General features: G+C 39.6%; 1 protein-coding gene across 2 annotated transcripts in view; it reads right to left on the reverse strand.

The window, feature by feature from the left end:
- gatad2b (GATA zinc finger domain containing 2B) overlaps positions 1-19285 on the reverse strand; it is a 43019-nt gene extending 23734 nt beyond the window's left edge. For both annotated transcript variants that reach the window (XM_066674786.1, XM_066674785.1), the window contains exon 1: positions 19157-19285. The gene's annotated coding sequence lies outside the window, so the exon portion shown is untranslated. The remainder of the gene's footprint in view (positions 1-19156) is intronic.
- Between the last annotated feature and the right edge of the window lie 1812 nt (positions 19286-21097).

Consider the following 21097-nt stretch of genomic DNA (forward strand, 5'->3'; position numbering starts at 1 on the left):
AGAACGAAAAAGAGAAAAAGACGAGGATGGAGGAAGAAAGAAGGAGATCGAGGAGCTGAGATATTGGCCCGATTATGGAGGGGATCACCTAGCCTCGTGGTCACCCAAATTCCCCCAAATACCCTACTACTATTAAAGAAGAGCAGTCAGCATTTTCAGCAATAGTACCCCAAAAATTTCACCCTTACTTCATTCTCTGTTAAGTTACTGTATCCTGCCAGTAATACCAAAGCAGCAAACGTGTTCAGAGTTCAAGATCTTTTTGCCAGTGAGCAAGTGTGTGTGTGTGGGGGGGTACTTCTCACTTTACTGTTAGGGAAACAAAAAATGTTTTCATGGCCTATGCCAACATAAGGCTCTCTTTTGTACCCTTAACCCCCCACCCTTCACCATTCAGCTAGAGCTGTGCCACACACCACAAAGCCCAAGGAAAGAAAAAAAAAGGAGGCCCCTCCCTCCTTCTACACCCCTCCCCCATTTTCCAAAAAAAGTATTTCTTCTTTTTTCCCCCCCTTCCCTTTCCTCGCCGTGCTGTAAAAATAAACACACACGCTTGCTTTCTGGGGGCCCCTTCAAGGTACTGCCGACTGCAGGCTATTTTTTGTAATCAATGCATATATAATGAAAGAGACCCAGATAAAAATGTGTGCATGCATGTGGAGGGTGGGGTGATGGGGGGTGGACAGAGGATAAAGAGTAAGAGACTGAGCAGAAGGGGGTGAAAAAAAAGAGGAAGAAAGAGAAAGACGGCAGTGCAATGCGCTCTCCTGACACGCTACCCTGTCATAATGCCAACCCTTAATTCCCTTTCCGCCCATCCCCCCGCCAGTATACCATTTTCTTTATGCACACGCCACTGCTGCCTGTCGATCAGATCACATGTACAAAAATGTCCTCTTGCCTCTGCCCTCTCTCCAAACGCCATCACACCCTGACGACCTCACAAAACCCAAACACTGACACATGCACACACACAGAAAACACACAACCAAAGCGCTTACTTTGACACAAGACATAACAGATTTGGAGAGGTTCGTAAAAACAGGCCAAAAGCCAGACGATGGGGTGTAATAATAATAAGGCCATTTGTGACCGCATGGTGGAATCCACAGCTCATTTCACGCATGATCTCCATCATGACAATTCATTTGGCTGACGCAACTCCCCACCCCACCTCAAAAAACCTGCGCTCGTGGCATCACATCCCAGGGTAGAGCAGGAGTGACGCCTTTAAAGCCGACCCATTCACCCAGCAGACACACAAACACACACACACACAGTCAGAAAACACTCTAATCATAATGTACAGTAATCAAGGCGCAAAAAACATCAGTGCCCTCAATAGCATAATAATGGTTTTAAGGTCAATTGTCTTTGGGTATAAATGGCTACATATACCAATATAAAACATCCCAAAAAGCCTACAACCATTAATTCAAAGCAACTTTGATATTATTGAAATGTGATTTGTCATAATTTCACTCTACTGAAATTTCACCCCCCCCCACACACCCACCACCCCCAACTGGCTTGAAGGGTATGTGCACCCCCCTCCCATCACACTGATATTCAAAAATCTTGATTCCTTCACGCAAGAGTGCCAGAGCATCTTCTTAATTTTCAGAGTTTGCAGCACGATTCATCCCAGGGCACGGTGCTTATCATGAACATGCAGGGTTTTTCTTTTTTTATTATTTATTTTTTTATTTTACCCCAGCCGTTCCCCCGACTGCTCCCCCGCGTCCTGGCCGGTCCTGGCCCGTCTCCCAAATCTGCCTGTGCTCATCCTGCCCGTCTGATCAGCCACCCGCTCCATTGGCTAGATTAAGCCTTCCCCATTTGCTACATCTGATGCTGAGCGTGCACAGACCTCAAAATGGCTGCTGCATCACCACCAAGGTGTGAGCTTAGACTAATGTAAATAAATAATAAATGCATACACAAATAAATACTTAAAGCAAAGGGCTGCCAATCAGCAGACGATGGACAAGACACTAAGACTGAAGCTTTCATAAATCTGCCCTCTGATCAGGCACAGTCTCACAATAGATTTTATGACCTTAAATGTAAGGAAGGTGATTAATGGCGTACGGCAGCCTTTGAGGCACTAACCCAGTTTGAAGCTGCATGGAGCAGGCTGACTATAGGGTCATTCAGGGTAAGTACTACCAACACTACGAAAGGCAAGATGACGACTGGCCTTTTTCTATAAGCTTTGCACTCTTATTCTCTCTTTTCCTTCTGGGGATGTGTATAGGCTGAAGCAGAGGCTAACTGAGTTTCAAAGAGGCTGAGAGGAACTCTATGGGAAAGATTATAAATCTTTACCTGTCAAACAGAGCCTGCTTTCAAAAATTGTTCTGATACGGACCTCTGGTATCTGAGGAAATTTGATAAGACTGGATTAACACAAAAAAGTACATTGCATTATAATAGCATTCGGGACTTGCTATAGTTTCTATAGCTGCATGTGACTGGCAAACAGGACGGGATTCTAATATATCAATATTACTTAAGTTTAAGATGCACTGTTACAATTTCAGAATCAGCACAGCATCTGAATATAAGGTGATAGTTGATTTTCAGTTTTTCTAAGTAATTAATGCCTATTGATAAGCTTAATCTAAATGAAAGGTTTGTACAATTATTTAAAAACTCTTCCACCAAGATCTGAATGCCTGCACCTTATTTTACTAAAAGGTTTGGTAAAGGTTTTTTGTAATACATAATTATCTAAACCCTAGCCTCTTACATTCAGATATGCTATGTTTATCCTTATTGCTTATGTGCTGTATATTGTGTCATGTCCTGTATGGATACACTACTGGAAGTTCACTTATAGTGAAAGCTTGAGGAGAGCCAACGTCTGGAATCATACCCTGCCAACTCCTAGAGAATATTCTGTCACATTTATTATTCAAGGAACACTGAAGAAATTAATAAAATGTGCAATTTTGAAACTACACAAGGTTGCAATACTGACACTGTCTATACGCAGCAGAAACTACTGACTCCCATGGCTCTCTGAGCCATCTGGACTGGTGAAAACAGAAGAGCCAAACAAATTCAAAAAAACCTCACTTTTTAAACTGTGCCACAAGCACAGGAGAGATGTTAAAGGCTTTGTTCTTTACACTGTAAATCATTGCATTGATATACTATATGGCTAATGTATAAACCAAATCAGAGAAAAGGACAAACAGGACAAACACTCCTAATTGAGAGCCTATTTTCACAGATCCATGTCAAATTATCTCTGAGTACTGAAAAAGTTTCTGGAGGACGTAAGATTACGTACTTGAATATGTTGACACTTTGCTTAGGCGCATGTCTGTAGTATCTCAAACCAAATACTGAAATCATTTAAGTGACAAGACAGCCCTCTGTCTCCTGTGTGTATTGAATGAACTTGGACTGTATAGAGTATAGACACTGGATTGCCATATAATCATTCATTCATTCATTGTCTGAAATCGCTTATCCAAGTTCAGGTCGCGGTTGGTCCAGAGCCCACCTTGAGCCCACAAGGTGGCACACCAATTAAACACAAATGAATGTATTGCAAACAAATGATAAATCAGGTTAAGACTTTATTTATGCTAAAGAAACAATCAGCATCTATTTTTAAAGATACAATTAAAATTTTGACTTTTCTTCATGATGGTCAGTGTATTCATGTAATAATCCAATCTATTCTCTTCTTCAGTTTGTAGTTTTGAACCCTGAGGGAAACAAACTCCACTTCCTGATTGGTTCCCAGAAAGTAAATTACATCACTGTGACCTCACTTAGAACCTATGTAACCTAACATAGAACCTGACTGTGATTTGGCTCCTTAGCAGATTAGCAAATCACGAGTAGCTTGCTTGGAAGGCTTTTCATGAAGAAGTAAAGTTAACAAACTCATTACGAGGGCGGCACGGTGGTGCAGCAGGTAGTGTCTCAGTCACACAGCTCCAGGGACCCAGAGGTCATGGGTTTGATTCCCGCTGCGGGTGACTGTGAAGAGTTCTCCCCATGTCTGCATGGGTTTTCTCTGGGTACTCCGGTTTCCTCCCACGCTCCAGAAACACACGTTAGTAGGTGGATAGGCGACTCAAAAGTGTCCGTAAGTGTGAATGAATGTGTGTGTGTTTTTATTGCCCTGTGAAGGACTGGCGCCCCCTCCAGGGTGTATTCCCGCCTTGTGCTCAATGATTCCAAGTAGGCTCCAGACCCACCGTGACCCTGAATTGGATAAGGGTTACAGATAATGAATGAATGAATGAACTCATCACGAAGAACATTTATGCCTGCATCAACCAAGGTGTTTATTTTCTTTGTGATATGAATTTTGCCACTGAATTGAGTCCCATGGAAGTGGGTTTCTTAAAGTTAATTAGTTTAAACTAATTATTCAAACAACTGATATAACTGAGGTGCCAAAAAATCATCCCATATGTGTTTACAAAGTCTCAAATATGAGAAACTTCCCCCTTAAAGACTACCATGGTCAATACCAGGCATTGGCTAGAGGGGCATAAAGGTTGGGCTGTGGAACAGTGGTAAAAAATGGTAATTAAGGCTATGTTCACACAGTATATAAAATCGGCCAAAATCTGATGTTTCTTTATATGTGACACTGATGTATCACTGTATGCCTGTACAAACAGCAAAAATCACATTTTAGATTGGACTTTGACCCCTTTCATATTTAGTACTAAAATCAGATACATATCTGACCTGTGGCTCAGGTCTGTCAGAACAATCATTTTTGAAAAAAGAAAAAGGTTGTTTTGCGATACAGCTCTACACAGTAAAACACCAGTGTGGTTCCATTCCTTCATTCCAAAATTAAAATGCTTTGGGTGGAACTAGTTTCCTTGCACACATGGCTCTGTTTAGGAGTGTAATCTGTTCAGACTGACGTCAGATATAGGTCACAGTATAAAGATTGTGTGAACAGCAGAAGAAAATCAGATTTGATCACGAAATCAAATCTGGGCCACTTTTACCTGTTGTGTGAGAGTGTAACTTCCTTGATATCTGAGCAAATGTTGGATTGTTGACAAATACAAAGCCATATATTTTGGCTCTCATGGGAAATATCAATCCTGTGGACCTAACGTGTTTTTGAATTGTGGGACAAAATGGGCGTACTCAGAGGAAACCTGCGCAGACACAAGGAGAACATACTAAACACACTGAACCTAGAACCCCCAAGATCTTGGAGCTGTGCCCCAGTGAGTACCTGTGGTGCCACTTTGTCACCCTTAATACTTATATAAATTAGTCTTGTTTTGATAATTGTACTATGAACTGTCTGCTATTAATCAAAGTTTGATCTTCAGATGACTAAAATTCATAGCTGGATTATCATTTAGCCTTCAAAACAAAGTGTATGCTACCATTATCTTGGCTTATAAGTCCATAAAATCTCAGCTGGTTCATGCCTTATATTCATTGCAGATGAGACTTTAGAATAGTGCTTCCCTGCTTCTAGACCATTGACAATCGCAGACCAACATGTTTTACTGAACAACTGAAATGTCACAGAGGCAGCGAGCTCTCCTGGGCCATAGCCTGTGTCTCTATGAGCTCACTTTCACAGACGCCAGCGCTCCAGCACGAGTGTGACCTCCCTGAGGGCACGCAAAGCAGAAATATGACTTCAGCAATGCGCTCATGAGCTCACGCCACAGCCATTTCTACACTCGTAGCTCCAGAGGAGACGGACAGCAGGTGACAAAACAGCACAGCGGTCAGGCCTGCTGCTGGGCCTTCCCCACCTCCACCACTGTACTCTCTGTCTTTCTCTCACTCTCGAGGCCTTTTTAGACCAGTGGGATGTGCTATATTCTGCAATGAAAAGGACAGAGTGTGGAAGTGTTACATGAGGTTAACAAAAGGAAATACAAAGAGGGAACATTTGCAAGAATATGAAATCTCACAGCAATGTAGTTGTTTCAAGGGATGGCCTTTGGATTTCAATTAGATGAACCTTTCCAAAAGCTTTATTTGTTGAATCTACTGGACTAATAGGGAGTCCAGAGATTCCAAATGTATGTATATAAAACCCTCTATCAATGAGAACTTACTTCCATTTAAGACTCCCCACACTTCAATGGAATGCTAAAAATAAGCAAGGCAAGAAATGTTGTATGAACAAGAACAGCTCAGCCCCATTTGTTAAGTGAACACTGCATAAAAGCACCATAATCAGTCACTAAATCTGATAAAAAGGGATTACTAGCATTCACAAATTCACTGGAACATTGGAACAGGGAGCAGAAAGGGAACTGCTTGGCTATTAGAGAGTAGCTGAGAGCTAAAATCGGAAAAATAGAATCGTCTTATTTAGTAGATATCCGCACTGTGCTTCCTGGAAATATATCAGACATTTGCAGTATGAAATTATATTCAATTGAATGTTTCCCATGGAAAAGATGTGGACATCCGTGGTGCAAGGTGTACAAGGGCAAAATATGACAGAAACAACATTAATAAGTCAATTAAGATAGATTTTTAAAAATGTAATATATTACACAACACTGTATACTGTCATTAAAATAATAGACAATACATTGTATTAATATGTTTAATGGGGTGAGGCTTGACTTGTATTGTATAAAGAAGGGCAAATCAAACATCTGCATGAACCAACTTTGGTGCACAGGCCACGATTTGGGTGGTCTGCGGTTAGGAATATAAGTCCTATATATGAACACAACTAGAGCCATCTAATCAAAAATTCAAGCTGTGAAAGTTGACTTTTTCATTATGTGTGGCAAGCCACAACAGTAGATTGTTTAGGGGCAATAACAAGACCAAGCTCATAGTCAACTATGATATAAATGTAGCATGAGATCAATAGGTACTTTGCCCTGCTGAGCATGAACACTGCAGCAAAGCTCATTGGTTAATTCACTTATTGAACCACAAACCTTATCAGCCCACACACCAACATACTGTTACTGTATATTTATTACTCTGAGGAGGGGCTGCTGGCAATATGACCAGAATTTGCATAAGGCCAGTTTCTGACACTAATGAGGCCAATTAGGTGGATGGAACCCATGGCAACAGAGTTGTAATTGGTTGGCTTACACTTTCTGGTAGTTGCAAGTAACAGAATGTGCGTTTAGTGTCATAGTGTTTTATGGCTGCAAAACCATGATACATTTGATTTCAATTTGGCCGTATCTGTCTGTACCCTAAGGTTAGGTAAAGGATGAGCTGCGACAAAGCAAATTGGCAGTCTTGCACCTTCAAAGCAACACACTCCACCCACCCACACACTCACTCACACACGTACTCACAATTAACAACCATCTGCGTTAACCAGAAGACTACATAGCCATAGTCCCTTCTATCTAAACAAGCAGAAATATTGCTCTCAGCTCGGGCATGCACTGCACTAGACACACCTAGGCATGGACGGCATCTCCTGCTCGCACTCCTTCAGCCATAACACTTAAAGCCCTGATCTTCATTAAACAAGACAACAGCTCATTGTGTCCGTTGCCATGACAACAGGCCCTTCTATTTTTAAGCCATGCCACTAATCAATTCTTGTTCTGCTGTCGCCTGAGGGAAGGAGGGGCGTTTTGGGAGGAGGGTGGGGGCATCTGAAGGGGGCAAAAGGGGAGAAAGTGTGTGGGGGTGTGAAGTTGAAGACAAAGAGACAAAATATAGAGAGAAAGAAGATAGAAAGAGAGAGAGAGAGAGAGGTTGAGTGCGCAACAAGAGCAGTGAGCCACTGACAGCAGTGCCAGACTCAACAGCAACTAGAGTAGACCCCTGTGAGGGAATGCCTCTGTCCCTCAGTGCTAACCAGATTTTCCCTTCAATTAACTTCAAGACCTGCTAGGAAGCACTCCTAACCAGAGAAACCACACAGACAGCAGGTACACACCCCACACAAACGACTCCAGCGCATCCTGTTCATCTGCCCATAGACAATCGGCTTACTGGAAAAAAGGATGTAGAAGCTCATAAGGTCTGATATTCTGCAATTTCTACTTGAAATGACATTGACCAAAAAGCTAATGTTAATTTGTTGGAAATCCACACCTAGCATTGGTGCTCTTCATTTCTATCGTAAACCATGAATGAAGAGAAATACTCCATACTGTTAGAACAGCAATGTGAAGCCACAGCGCCCGTCTCTGAAAGGTTGTATAAGGTTAAAGAATCAATGGACGAAAGTAACACCATGATCCAGCAGTCAGACACATGCAGCATTTTTGCCATGAGAATCAAGAACATTTATGGACCATGTGCTCTTTGTTTAATATTGTGACACCTGAATCGCTGATTTTGTTGCATGCATAATTCAGGTGTTGAGATGTAAAATAAGTATTTTAATTCACTGTTGATTAAAATAGTCCGTTCCAAAGACTCAAACATGGTGAGAGGAGTCAGGGGTTGAGAGGTCTACAACACAACAACACAACTGTAGTATGTATATTTATTATATAAAATGAGACATGAATTTTAACAAAAAACTGTTATTTCACACATCGGAGTATATTCTTAGTAACTCACTGTAATGTTGCTTTTAAATTTAGGCATTAAAAACATGCTTCTCAAATGTGAAATGCACTGACTCTGTAAACATGTATTGAATAAAGAATTTCAAATCAAACTTCTCTAAATAAATATATATATTAAATATAAAAATAAATAAATATATATTACAGATGTGATTATATAAAAAAAAGTATATAAATATGAATCAAAATTTGATTCCATGTTCTATAACAAACTAAGTCCTAAAAATTACACTCCTCTGTATTTAGAACCGATTTGATAACAGTAGTAATTTCAGTACAAATGTCAGCTGAGTGCCTTCACAAGTACTGCAAAAGCATTTGTATTGCAATGCACTAGCAAATATGATGAGGAGAACATGTCTAATCTAGCTGCAGTGAGAGTGCCAGCTGCCCAACAATTGGAGAAATGGACAGAACAGCAAGAGTACACTATAATTAGAAACAATACGTTTAGAAGCTGGTATATGTTAAACAAATGTTTTACCATTGTTAACCTTCTGAATGCCACAAGCATTTTTTTTAGCCAGGAAGGGGAACCATGAGCTATTTCCTTTATGAAGAAGTACAAACATAACATTACTGCCCCTGATGAACTGCTTTCCAAGATCTAGTTTATTTGTAATGAAGTGACCTACACACACAAAAGGAGGAACCACATGTTAAAGCTTTCACAACAGTGTCTTATTATGGAAACTATGCTACAAAAAAGACACTTATAACAAAGTAAAATACTTAAAGAAGGGCATGCCAGACTTAAAGTACAGAATCCATAAGAATGTGGGAACAGAAATGTGTCTTAGTGAGAATTAGACTCCTGTTTCTTTAAAAAAAAAAACACACACAAAAAAAAGAGCAAGTCACAATATCTTTTTTTCTCACTCACGTTTGGAAAAAAAAAAATCCTAGGGTACCCAGTGGAGCCAAAATGCGAGAGAGCCAGTCTAAGCTGGTTTGTAACCTCAGGGTATGGAATTATCTCTTAATATGTAGCCGTTAGTGGTCAGGACGTCACACGAAGACAGAGAAAAAGAGAGAGAGAGACAGAAAGAGAAAAGAGAGAGAGGGAGAGAGAGAGAGAGAGAGAGAGAGAGTGGGGGTGGTAAAGGGGTGAGGGGAGGGGCATGAAGCTCCTGCACTTTCAGGGCAGTAAGAGGAAAATGTACTTCTTGCGAGACGCTGAATCTAAAACCTGGCACCTTGACAAGAAGGCTCATTGCGGAACTTCAGACCACAGGGTGGGGCATACGTTGTTTAAACAAAAAAAAAAAAAAAAAGAAAAAAGAAAAAAAAAGAAGGAAAAATGCTGGAACTTGAGCCATCTGGAGAGTGAGGTAGCACAGAGATTTTAAAATGGGGCTGATCTGGGCAAGAGGGAAGCAGAGTAGCGTACACTGAAGGGAACAAAGAGTGTCACATGTTTAAAGTAGGAATAAGCAAAGACAACCAAATGTTCCAAATGAAAAACTTAACTGAATACATCTCTTCATCTGAAGCACAGCATCAGTACACCTAGTCTTAGACTGCGTGTGTGTGCACATTTTAACACTTCTGATATATATGTATGTAGTATATATGTTGAGTAGAAACCTGATGAGAAATCTCATTCTCAAGTAGTGGGTGTACAAACAACAACATCACTTCACAAGGGAGCAGGGGAATGGAGGTGGGCTGCATTTGAGGCACAATACAGCTTTAAAACATCCACATTTTAGTTGCTTTTTTGTACAGGTAAGAATCTCACACACTTCAAATGAAATGATTAAGAAACTAAGAAACAAGGTTTTAGACATTTTTATGAACGAGTGTGTTGAAGGGTTTGGGAGTGGGGTTAAATAGCTAAGATTCTTGTACACAGTAAGACAAATACGCAGATACGAAGAGATTAGGCAATTGGGAATTAGAACTTGTACCTGCACAGGGAAGAAGGGTGTTCTGTTGTCTAAATAGTAACATTCAGTCCACATTTAAGATCCCAAACACTTCCTTCATACAAGGCTAAACAATGTACTAGCATTAAAAGGGACATCAAAAATGGAGGTGATCAATAATCTAAAAATATATAATTGAAGATATTTTCATGATAAAAGTGGTGCTTCAGCGGTTTATGTTCTACTGTGGAACCACCGGCAAACCATCTGAAGTGTCACATTTGAAAAAAGGCTACAGAAACTACAAGAACAATGTTTTTAATCCAGACTTATGTCAGAATTAACTGTTTAAACAGTGGTGGTTGTCTTTTTAAAACACATGCCATGCTTCATGTTATATTCAGTAAATCAGTGCTCTACACGTACTGATGGCATCAATGATATTCAGCATATTACCAATCCTTAAACAGCAACATGCATTTACCACCATCTTCAAGAGAGACATTGTTAGCCCAAGTTAAAAGTTTAGGGGGAAAAGATCAGATCATTCCTTTCACATGAGGGAATTGGTGAGCAGAGAGATGCCAGCCTAGTGCATTCACAACAGGAAAATTTGAGAAAAAAGACCAACAAAATAAATAGCCAAACACCTTGTGGCAAATTCATTGGACTATCAGATGTAAACCTGCCTGATCTGTCCACAAGGGTTACAGGTTATTAACAGCAATGTAATGTTATGCCTGCAATAGGTCCCAAATCACAAGGTATAGGAATGAACAAGGAACACATCGTTTTACAAAGCGCTTTATAATAATACTGCTTCATCAGCAGGAGTCCAATGAACAGCACTTGTAACTCAGCATTAAGGCCAGCTTTTCAACTATTACAGACATCCATGTCCCAAAGTTTACTACTCAGTAACGTCAAGTATAACATGATAAAGGTCTTATTGAGTCATAAGTGTGCGTGACGAGACTGGACAATATATTTTACTGTTATCATGATACATTCTCTTAATTTAATCATTATGCTATTTTGAGCTTATTGTGGAGTAAATTTAAATGTAAAAATTAGAAGTTGATCTTGAATTTAAGCTCGATTAGTCAAGTCCATCAAGTCATTTCAATGAATCGAAGGGTAAGATCAGCCTTTTATAACAGTTACTGAATTCAGCCAGGGCCAGCTCATCTGAGTTGTTTTGCACAACCCTTTCAAACGTACAAAGTCCAAGATGTTTGCTGGATCCTGGACATATGAAAACAAGAAGCAAAGTCAGCATTTTATAAAGGTTTTGTAAAAGCCAAGAGTGAAGAGATCTAAAGATGTTTAAACTTCCATTGTCTTCTGTGCGTGAAGAAGAAAAAGCTGCTGTGATATTGTGAAAGCACCAACAAGAACACCTCATAGCTCAACTTAAACATGGCTCGCACAAAAAGTGTTACTTTTCTCAGCAATTTGTAACCATACTAACTACTAAAAGAACATTGAACAACAGAATGTCTCATCAGGTACAATTAGAGAAAAAGGTGCCGCTGACTGCTCTCACAGTTTAGAACTTTTCCAAAGTTCTGAACGTTAGTCCATGAGAGCGAACTAGCTCCTGGTTCATTGGACTGTGCTCTAGCTTATAAACTTTTAGAAATGCTTTTTAAACTGATGTTTCGCTTGTATCAAAATGTTAATCAGTATAAAAATGTTAGAAATATTTTGAAAAAACCATGAGTTATTGAAGCATCTTGGAATTTCAAATAATGAATACAGCATTGCCCCATGTGTATATTCTATCTGTATCAGGTGTACACCAACACGACAGTGGACCACTGCAAATATCTAGTATTTTTCATGTTACATGATACAGAAACATAAATAAAATGCAAGAATTCTGTTCTCCCAGAGTATAATAAATTAAAAATTAATTATTAGTTGGAAATATTGGTCAGCACATGTCCAGTTATTGTTTGTTTATTTATTTATTTGTTTGTTTGTTGATAGTGAGGTCACCGTGAATCCCTAATATATGTAATATCCTATCGCCAAAGACACTCCATAACAGATAAAGTGGCCTTCTTTTTTATTTTTCATCAAATTGGTTCAGTCCCAATCAATATTTCCCAATCTCATGTCACACGTACTGATGTCTTAAACTTTATGTGGTCCAATGTCAGTCTTCAAATCCAATTTTCTCCAAATTAACAGCAAAATAGATAGTACACTGAATAAACGAATGAACCTCCAGGTTCATACAAACACGTCTGAAGCCTGCACAAATCTCATACTGGCAATTTCAAGTTCATGCATTTCTTTCTTGTTAGCAACTTATTGAAGTAGGCCTGTGGGTCACTATGCAACTCTCTGTAGTTGAATTTCCCACTTCTCATATGTATGCATTTTTCTTCCATCATGGTAAGAGGCATATTGTGCTGTTTCCTGCTGCTGTTTATCTAGCTCAACCGTCAGGAAGGCCCTCTAATTAAACTTCACAGGGAGCCATTCATCTGGGCTGATTGTTTCTGTGTGGGGTTTAATAATGCTTGCATGAAGCCTGCTGAACACAGGCTTTCCATTCAGGTGTTAACAAGAATAGTCTAACACACTACGACGCAAACCAGTCAGTAAATTAATCATTCATTCTCATTCTCCTTCATATTGTGACCTCAAATGTTAGAGTGACTGCAAATAGAAGACAATTTCATATGAAGCCCCAGAATGCCACCAATAGTGTGATACCTGTGATAACTAAAAATTTGTGGCATCTGTTGCACGCAGCAGAGCAGCAGCATGAGAATGGAAAGTCTGAGATGAAGTTTAGGGGCGAAGGCACCTTTGAGATTACCAAGAATTTCAATATTTTCTGGTTTAACCACGACTATAGCGTTTCAGCAACTCAGTATGTTGTGCACTGCAGGGATTTCCAACAGAAGGCGACTATTCATGTTCCCATCAGGGATGAACCTGACAATATTTGGCCTACTCTGAAACAGCCCTTCTTCATTCATCATTGAATGCATGTACTGTGTCAATTTCAAATTTCAAAAATGTGAAATTTAAGCAAAGATAGTTAGATTAAAAAAATGTTGTTGATTAAAATATAACTCAAAATTAACATGTGGACATACAGTGAAACAGAGATCAGATATCTTTATTTAATTCATTTCAAGACCAAATAGACTAAGTACATTCTATTCCTTTATCAAGTGATGTTTCTGAGGGAATTTGCACAAGGAATGGGAAACTAGCACTCAACAATAAGGGTCCGAAAAATGCGAAGCTATAAAAATGCTTATAATGAGGGGGGAAAAAAGAAAAGAAAGAGATGAAAATACTGCTAATGAAACAAAGAAGAAACAAGTGCTCCACACCTCAACAGGATTAAATGTCTCTGAGATTACTTGGATTGTGAGAAGCAAAAATGCAACAAACTTCTACCAGTACAAAATCCTTGCAGATTTTTTTGAGAAGCTGAAGAGTCCTGTAAACTCAGAAGCTGTAATAAAGACAATGATTGGATACATCCTTGTCATTTCTTCTGTAATGTAGATATTCTTGTTTTTTTTTGTGTGTGTGTTTCCTTTGTAGCTGATACTTAATGATAATTTTGAAAGGAAATTATATAAAATGTGGTCTTGCACAAAGCTATGTTTTGGGTGAGACTGTACAGCCTAAGGTAACAGAAGATCATCCTTTTTTCCCCCCCCAAAAGTGTTAATAAGAGATTCTGTAAAAAATGTGTTCTTCACAAGCCAAGTGACAGTGATGATTGCACCTGCCAAATATATATGAGAAAATGGAAATGTGGTGCTGTAATACCTTAAAATTAGTTTAACACTTTAGCTAATTTTAAGGTTCCTCAGGGGTGTAGTGGTCAAAACTTTGGCCCTGTAATCAGGAGATCAATCCCCAGTGATGCATCTGAGGCTGGGTGTCCTAGAGAGCAACTAGCCTAGAATTCTAGGAGGGTAGGATAGACTCCTTTTCTCTCCATCTGTCTGCTCACGGTACTACTTAGCAGGGGACTCTGTCAGCTGATGTGAAAGATCTGAGCAGATCCTCCAGCACTAGTGGAGGTGTTGTTTTGGTCTTACCTGGAAGGTGCACTGATACATTGAATAAAAATGTAAAGAAATGTAGGCATATATAAATGTTTAAAATATTTTTAAATAAATAAATAGCTTTTACTTATTATGATGGCTGTAATGACACACAGAATATAACACACGTGAAAAATATTGTCTTGCTCGGTCAATACAAAAAAAACAAAAAACAAAAAGAAAAAACCCAACACACTACATAATACATAGTAGATACATATTCCACACACCATTCTAACTTTAGTTTTTTGTTGGTGAATCGCAAGATGAAACCCTTGTTTATCGCTACACTTCACAAGCATTCATTAGCATCACACATATCAATTAGCAGCACATGCCAGCAACCAAGAAGGCTTCTTCTCCTCAAAGGAGTTTCACTTGGGTGGATTTTTAAATAAACTTATTTTTCCTGATTAAGAGCTAATTATAATTATTTCTTGCTTCTTAAAAAAAGAATACATTCCAAATCTATTTTACATTACTAAGGGTCATGGACTAAACATTGATTTTGAGGTAAAATTCAAGAAAGTGTTTACAGATATCTCAAGACATGACGGCCAGAGAGGTCTGCCTTCTTATATGGCACTCTCACTATTTCTCAAAGAGCTTGTTTATAAACACACAGACATAATTCTCCACCAGTGGTACAGAGAGGCCTCCTCAAATTCTGTCATATATACAAGACTCCTACTTTAAAACATATGTCTTACAAAACTGAAGTAGTCCATGTTTGCCTGCATTTTCATTTATATTTAGAAGTCAGAGTTTACCTACAAAGAGAAGTTAAATCATAGTGTCCAGCCAATAAAAATGTGTCATACCGTGGAGTATAAAATCTTTTTTAAGATATGATGAGAAATATTAAGTAAAAAAACTACATCACCGTGCATAAACTTGTGTAAATTTAAATGTGAACGGAATGGTTAATAATTACGATGCTGTTCAAGACCATGTGTACAACAAAACACTTGCTCATTTCACTGAAAAAACAAGAGCCCCACTCTCAGTGAGTGAAAAACAGCAACTTTCAGCTTGTCCAATTGTAAAAGGAATTCAACACTTTTTGACCTGGCAAGGCTCTCACGGACATCTATTTAGCCTGCTATGACAGAAAAAACAGCTATATTTGACCACAAAACTGAAAGGGTAGGAAGAGAACTGACACTTCAGATGACAGTATAAAAAAGTGCAAAAAGTTAAGACATAAATTCATGAGGACATCTGGCAATCCCGATCCTACTGCTCTAAACTGACTGGGCCAGTGCTCATCGAAGAAAACTTCAGGCCAGGTAGTCATATTTCACTGCTATATATCTGCTTGTGCATGTTTACAGTACTAGTCGCTTTGTTGTGTCTACCAGCGATGTTCGCCAAAGGGACTCAGCTAATTCTAAACACTGCCTTTTCTGACGATTTAGCAGTTTTGAAGTAAAGCCAAAGCAACTAATTTCTAGACCCACAGTCGCAGCCTACAGCTAAGCTCTAGCTGTGATTCTTTTCTGGTACATTACCTCAGCCATCAGTAGCATGATGTGGCTGTATCAACGAGACAAATCCAAATATGGCTCAAAGTTGGGGGGAAATGTATCATCCTATCAAAATGTATACATGACTGTGATAATGTCCTAGAATAGTGGATGGGAATACATCACCATGACATCTGGCAAAAATGCACGCTTGTAGTGTGTGGCACATCAGTGATAAAATCTACATTGATAAAAATTAGGCAGCCCCCATAATCTTTTCTCAGAGCAGTGTATTCTATCTAATCACCTGGTGACAAATATCGCAAGTCTCGTGGGCTTAGCTATACCAGGCAGTCACTGGAGATAAGGCGGCCATGCACCATGGAAATTAAAGAGAGCACACTGCATGAAATCCCTTCACAGGCAGTGACCACAAGCTGGGGTGCTTTGACTAAAGTGATGAATAGCCAAAAAAAATAATAAAAATAGGGAGGGGGAAAAAAATACAACCCTACTCCTCTGTATCTTCCATCTGAAGTCAGGGAGAAACAGTCCACACAAAATGCCTTTGAGCAAAACAGTCAATAAGAACATTGTTTGGACCCCTCCTGAGGATGTAATACTAGTGGGGCAACCCTCACAGTATGCAGTAGCCTCTTTCGAAATGAGCAGAAAAAAAAAATAAAAAAAAACAACAATTGGCTCCCATCTGATGTGTCCGCTGTGAAATTGTGGTCTTAGGGTCCTGCAAATCTTGTATTTGAGTAGCAGATGATGGGGATCTGAGGACAACTACAGTCCACTCAACTCGTGAGACAACTGTTTGATACAATGGCCACTCACCAATTACCAGCTGAATACCAGTACAATGCATTTTGACATTAATTACAATTAACATTTTGCTCATTAAACGAATTTACACATCAAATGAACCATGCCATGTCTAAGGGTGTGTTTTACTTGCCAGCTTTGGTTTGATTAAAACTCTGGTGCAATTACTTTGTTAGTGCAGTCTGTTAAAGTGTGAACACTTCCTTTCGAACTCTTGTGCTCAACAAATACACAGCCAGAGACCACCTGAGAAGGTGAGTCTTAGTCCGTTTATAAATTATATCTGATGAATGTTGTATCAAGTGTGAAGACAATATGAACCAAAGGCATCTAAACAAACCAAACACAGGACTTGGTGTCACACGATGTGACAATAAACTGCTGCATTGTGAGAGAACTGTATGCTGAAATCAAACACCATACCTTCTTTGGGTTGTACAGCGATGGAATTCCTGGCACTGTTTTGACTATCAATTTTACCATGACTTGCTTTGTTTCCAGTTGGTAAATATACCACCAGGCATACACAAGCTTAGCATGGTGCATTGTTCTAACAACTGACTCACAAAATATATGTCATACATTTGTCATGCTCTTTATTTATTTATCTATTTTTATTTTGACTGTTAATTTTTCAGTGTGAACGATAAGCGATCAAAGTCAAAAACGTTAGCATTTTCTTATTTGGTCTGGACCAAAGAAACCAAACTACATGTATGAACACACCCTACAATACAGAAGAAAACTGGAATCAACAGAATAAATGTTTCCAAAATTCAGATGAGGTGTTGAATAATAAATTAGAATATCAATGAATAAGAATGAATAATAAGTAACAGGTGTAGTTAAATAGTTACTATACATGTATTAAAATTGTTTCTACCATGCACTATATGCATGCACATGAAATTGAATCAGCGCAAACCTTGTCTAAAATGCACCTGCTATAGTAACCTTTTGTATTATATAATGTTACTGACATTGAAAAAAATGTATGTAAACCAAAAGTGATTTTTTTAATTTTGAGATTGTTTAAATAAACCTTTTTTAACACTAGCACACATTTAAAAGTTGTTGTTGTTTTTTTTTTTTAATTTTCTCAATTACAGGGTACTTCATTCATTTCCACTTGTGTATACTTGAGCTATTTTAGCATCTCCGGTAGTAACCTGATCAGACATGTAAAAGTTGAAAACTGTTTATATATAGTGCGCTATAACCGGCTATAATATAGCATACTGGTGTCAGGGCCATGCCTCCATGCACTGCCCTATAAGCTAAAAACAAAAATGCAACTTCAGCAAGCAAATGAACTCTCTCCAGCCAAGTTGCAGACTGCTGCCCCCAGAATACACACTAAAAACACACACACTTGGACTTGCTCCTTTATAGACTGTATAGCCTACAAATTAGGCGCCGTCTCACTTTCTGACGTGTCTGCAGCACTGAGAATAATAGAGAGCATATATTATTGATCAGAGTTTCTTTCTAAACGTCATCTCCAGCCGTTTATCAGTGACTCCCTGTTGGTGACGATCAATGCATGCATTCAGGTTGGAATTAAATTTCAGCCTTTCCCCCCCTTGTCAAGTGCTGGGCAGCCATTTGCGTGCATATGGAGCAAGTTGAGAGAACGTCCTCACTTACGTAAATGGCTGATGCATTTTCGGATTTTTTTTTTTTTTTAATTGTACAGCCATCAGCTCTGCCGTACCTCTCTTACACAGTCCACGGGAAATACAGTCCTCAGAGCACCCAGAACCGGCGCTCAGACAGAAACTCCTTTTATTACACTCTTTAGATTAATTATAATGCTTTAATACGTGTATTTTGTATGTTTTTAAGGGTTTTCATTGTGTGTGCCGCTGCCTCAGCCGGGAGGAGGACGCTTGGCTCTCCCTCGTTCTCTCTCTGGCTTAAACCCCCAGAGACACGGGATGAAACAATGAAACGCTTTTCAGACACAAAATATCACAAATCTCTCTCAGAATGGAGCGAAAAGTATTTCGTCAATATTTCTACAACGACTCATCTGTATGAGAGCCTCGGGGTCGTGTCACAGTGCCGAAGCCCAGACTGAGATCATTTTAATACTATTATCCACGCTGGACTGTCGTTACCGTTGACGTTTCTACGCGATCCGTTAGGAAGCTGCTCCGCCGCCGAGCCGAGTGGCTCCCGCTCCGCTATTGTCTACTCATTCGCGAAAACCGTTTGGTCTCGGGTGCTTTCTGAGGGCAATTTTGTTTTTGCCTCAACGGACGCCCGCCTGGACAACTCGAGTGCTGGACTCGCTCAAATCCCGCCGCTGTACATTCAAAAACCCTGTCCCATCCCGGCTAGGCCTCAGAGCGGATCCCCGGACTCACCTGACTCGCCCTCGCCCCTCAGGTCGCTCTGAATTCGGGTTCACTCGCCGAGCCCGAAGCGCCGCAGTAGCACTAACGCTAGCTCCTCACCAACAGTCCCCGGCGCCGGCAGCCAACACAAAGGCGCTGATTGGGCCTCGGCAGGCGCTCGTCCCCCGATCTCTGCCCACACAGACGGGTTATTGGTCGGCGGCGGTGTCGGAGACGCGCCCCTATTAAGGTGTATGTTGTTGTCTGTGTCTGGAGGGGAGGGGACAAGGAGCTGAGGAAAAAAAATGATGGGAAACTAAACGGCTTGTTATATGCGCGTCGTGTCAGCAGCAGCACAAGGCGAAGAGAAGCTTTACTACATGGCCAGATAAATTGGGGACAGCCATATTAACTCCCTTCTCTTCTCCACGCCATTCAGCACCGATTGACTCGAGGTGCACGGTGGTCTCTCAGAGGCGATTTTTACGCGTTCACACTCGTGTAATAAAGCCTCTTATACAAAGAAGAGACAGATTAGATCACCATGAACTTGATGGGCTTCAGGTCGGCTGAAAAAAACGAGCGTAGCAGATCATATTTACGATGAAATCAGTGACACGCTGAAACGAATCGCAGTTATTGTTGCTAATCTTTACATTAAACAGGATAACGGCAACAACGCGGATCCTGCTTAACAACAATAAACACAAAACAACAACAACAATAATAACGAATAGCAATTAGACTGTAAAAAAATGCATTTTTAAAAATAAATTATTGATTAGTGTATTGATTTCCTATCGATATAGTGTTCTACATCGACGACAATATTAGGCTTGACCTATTTTATAAACAGGCTTGATTTGTATTTGTATATATCGACAAAAACGTGTGTTGGTAACTAGCTCCTGGTGAGTTTTGTTAGTACTGTCATGTAGAGGAATTTCAGGCAGACCTATAGCTACAACACTGGCGGTGTCTGGACTTCATTAGGCAAAGCCCACTGCTCACATTTCGTAATCAAACATATTTCTGAAAGCTCCTCAGCACAGGGCTGTAAGGAACGAGTCGATGCTCTCACTGTGTGAACACTTCCGTTGTATGAATATATGCTGAATATATTACACAGGCTGTTCCTTTCCACGCAAAGATAGACTCGATCACGTTTTCCAGAGCTCTGATCCCACCGTTATGGTGGGCTGCTCTTTTATTAAACTTTTATTGTTTGTTAACAGCAGTGCTTACTGAGCCCTCTAGTGGTGCTGGGACGTTAGGGTGCTGAACACAAAGTTCTCACATACAGTACCTGGATCTGAATGACTAGACCACTATGCTGATAAACATAATTCATATTGACAAATAGACTGAGCTCATGAGTCTGATCCACTGCCTTTGACCTAAACAAGGGTAAACACTTGATGGATTTTTACAAATAAATTATTATATTTGCTGCTCTTTTGCACAAGGAGCAATGTAACAGGTCTGCACAACTGTGTGTGCCTGGATCTAACTTCAAACAATCTAATAAAAATATAGAAATAAATGAAATTTAAATTTACTACACATTTTCTACAAAAAATAATAGACAGAAAATGCAACATTACTTACTGCAGCACAAGCCATTGTAAGTCAGTTTTTAATTTTGTGTTGTATTACATTTCTCCACAATGGATTGTAATTTTCAATTCCAAAAACTCCTGAAATATTTCCTGCATATTTGTTGTAAACCTAAACCCATTAAACACATACATTGAGAACGCCATTGTTTGTTATACACTGTAATGTCCTTCAGTCACAATCAAACTTCCATGTATATTAAATGCATTTGAGACACCACCCTCAATACACAATCAGAGCAGGTTTCAGTATTCAGGTCTGAGTACTAAAGTGATTACAGCGAAGTTTTGCCTGCACTCGCAACTTTTTATATATTTATTTTTAATTTATTTTATTTTGTGTATTTATTAATTT

Source organism: Hoplias malabaricus, chromosome 6 (assembly GCF_029633855.1).
Source record: "Hoplias malabaricus isolate fHopMal1 chromosome 6, fHopMal1.hap1, whole genome shotgun sequence".
NCBI classification, from domain to species: Eukaryota; Metazoa; Chordata; class Actinopteri; order Characiformes; family Erythrinidae; genus Hoplias; species Hoplias malabaricus.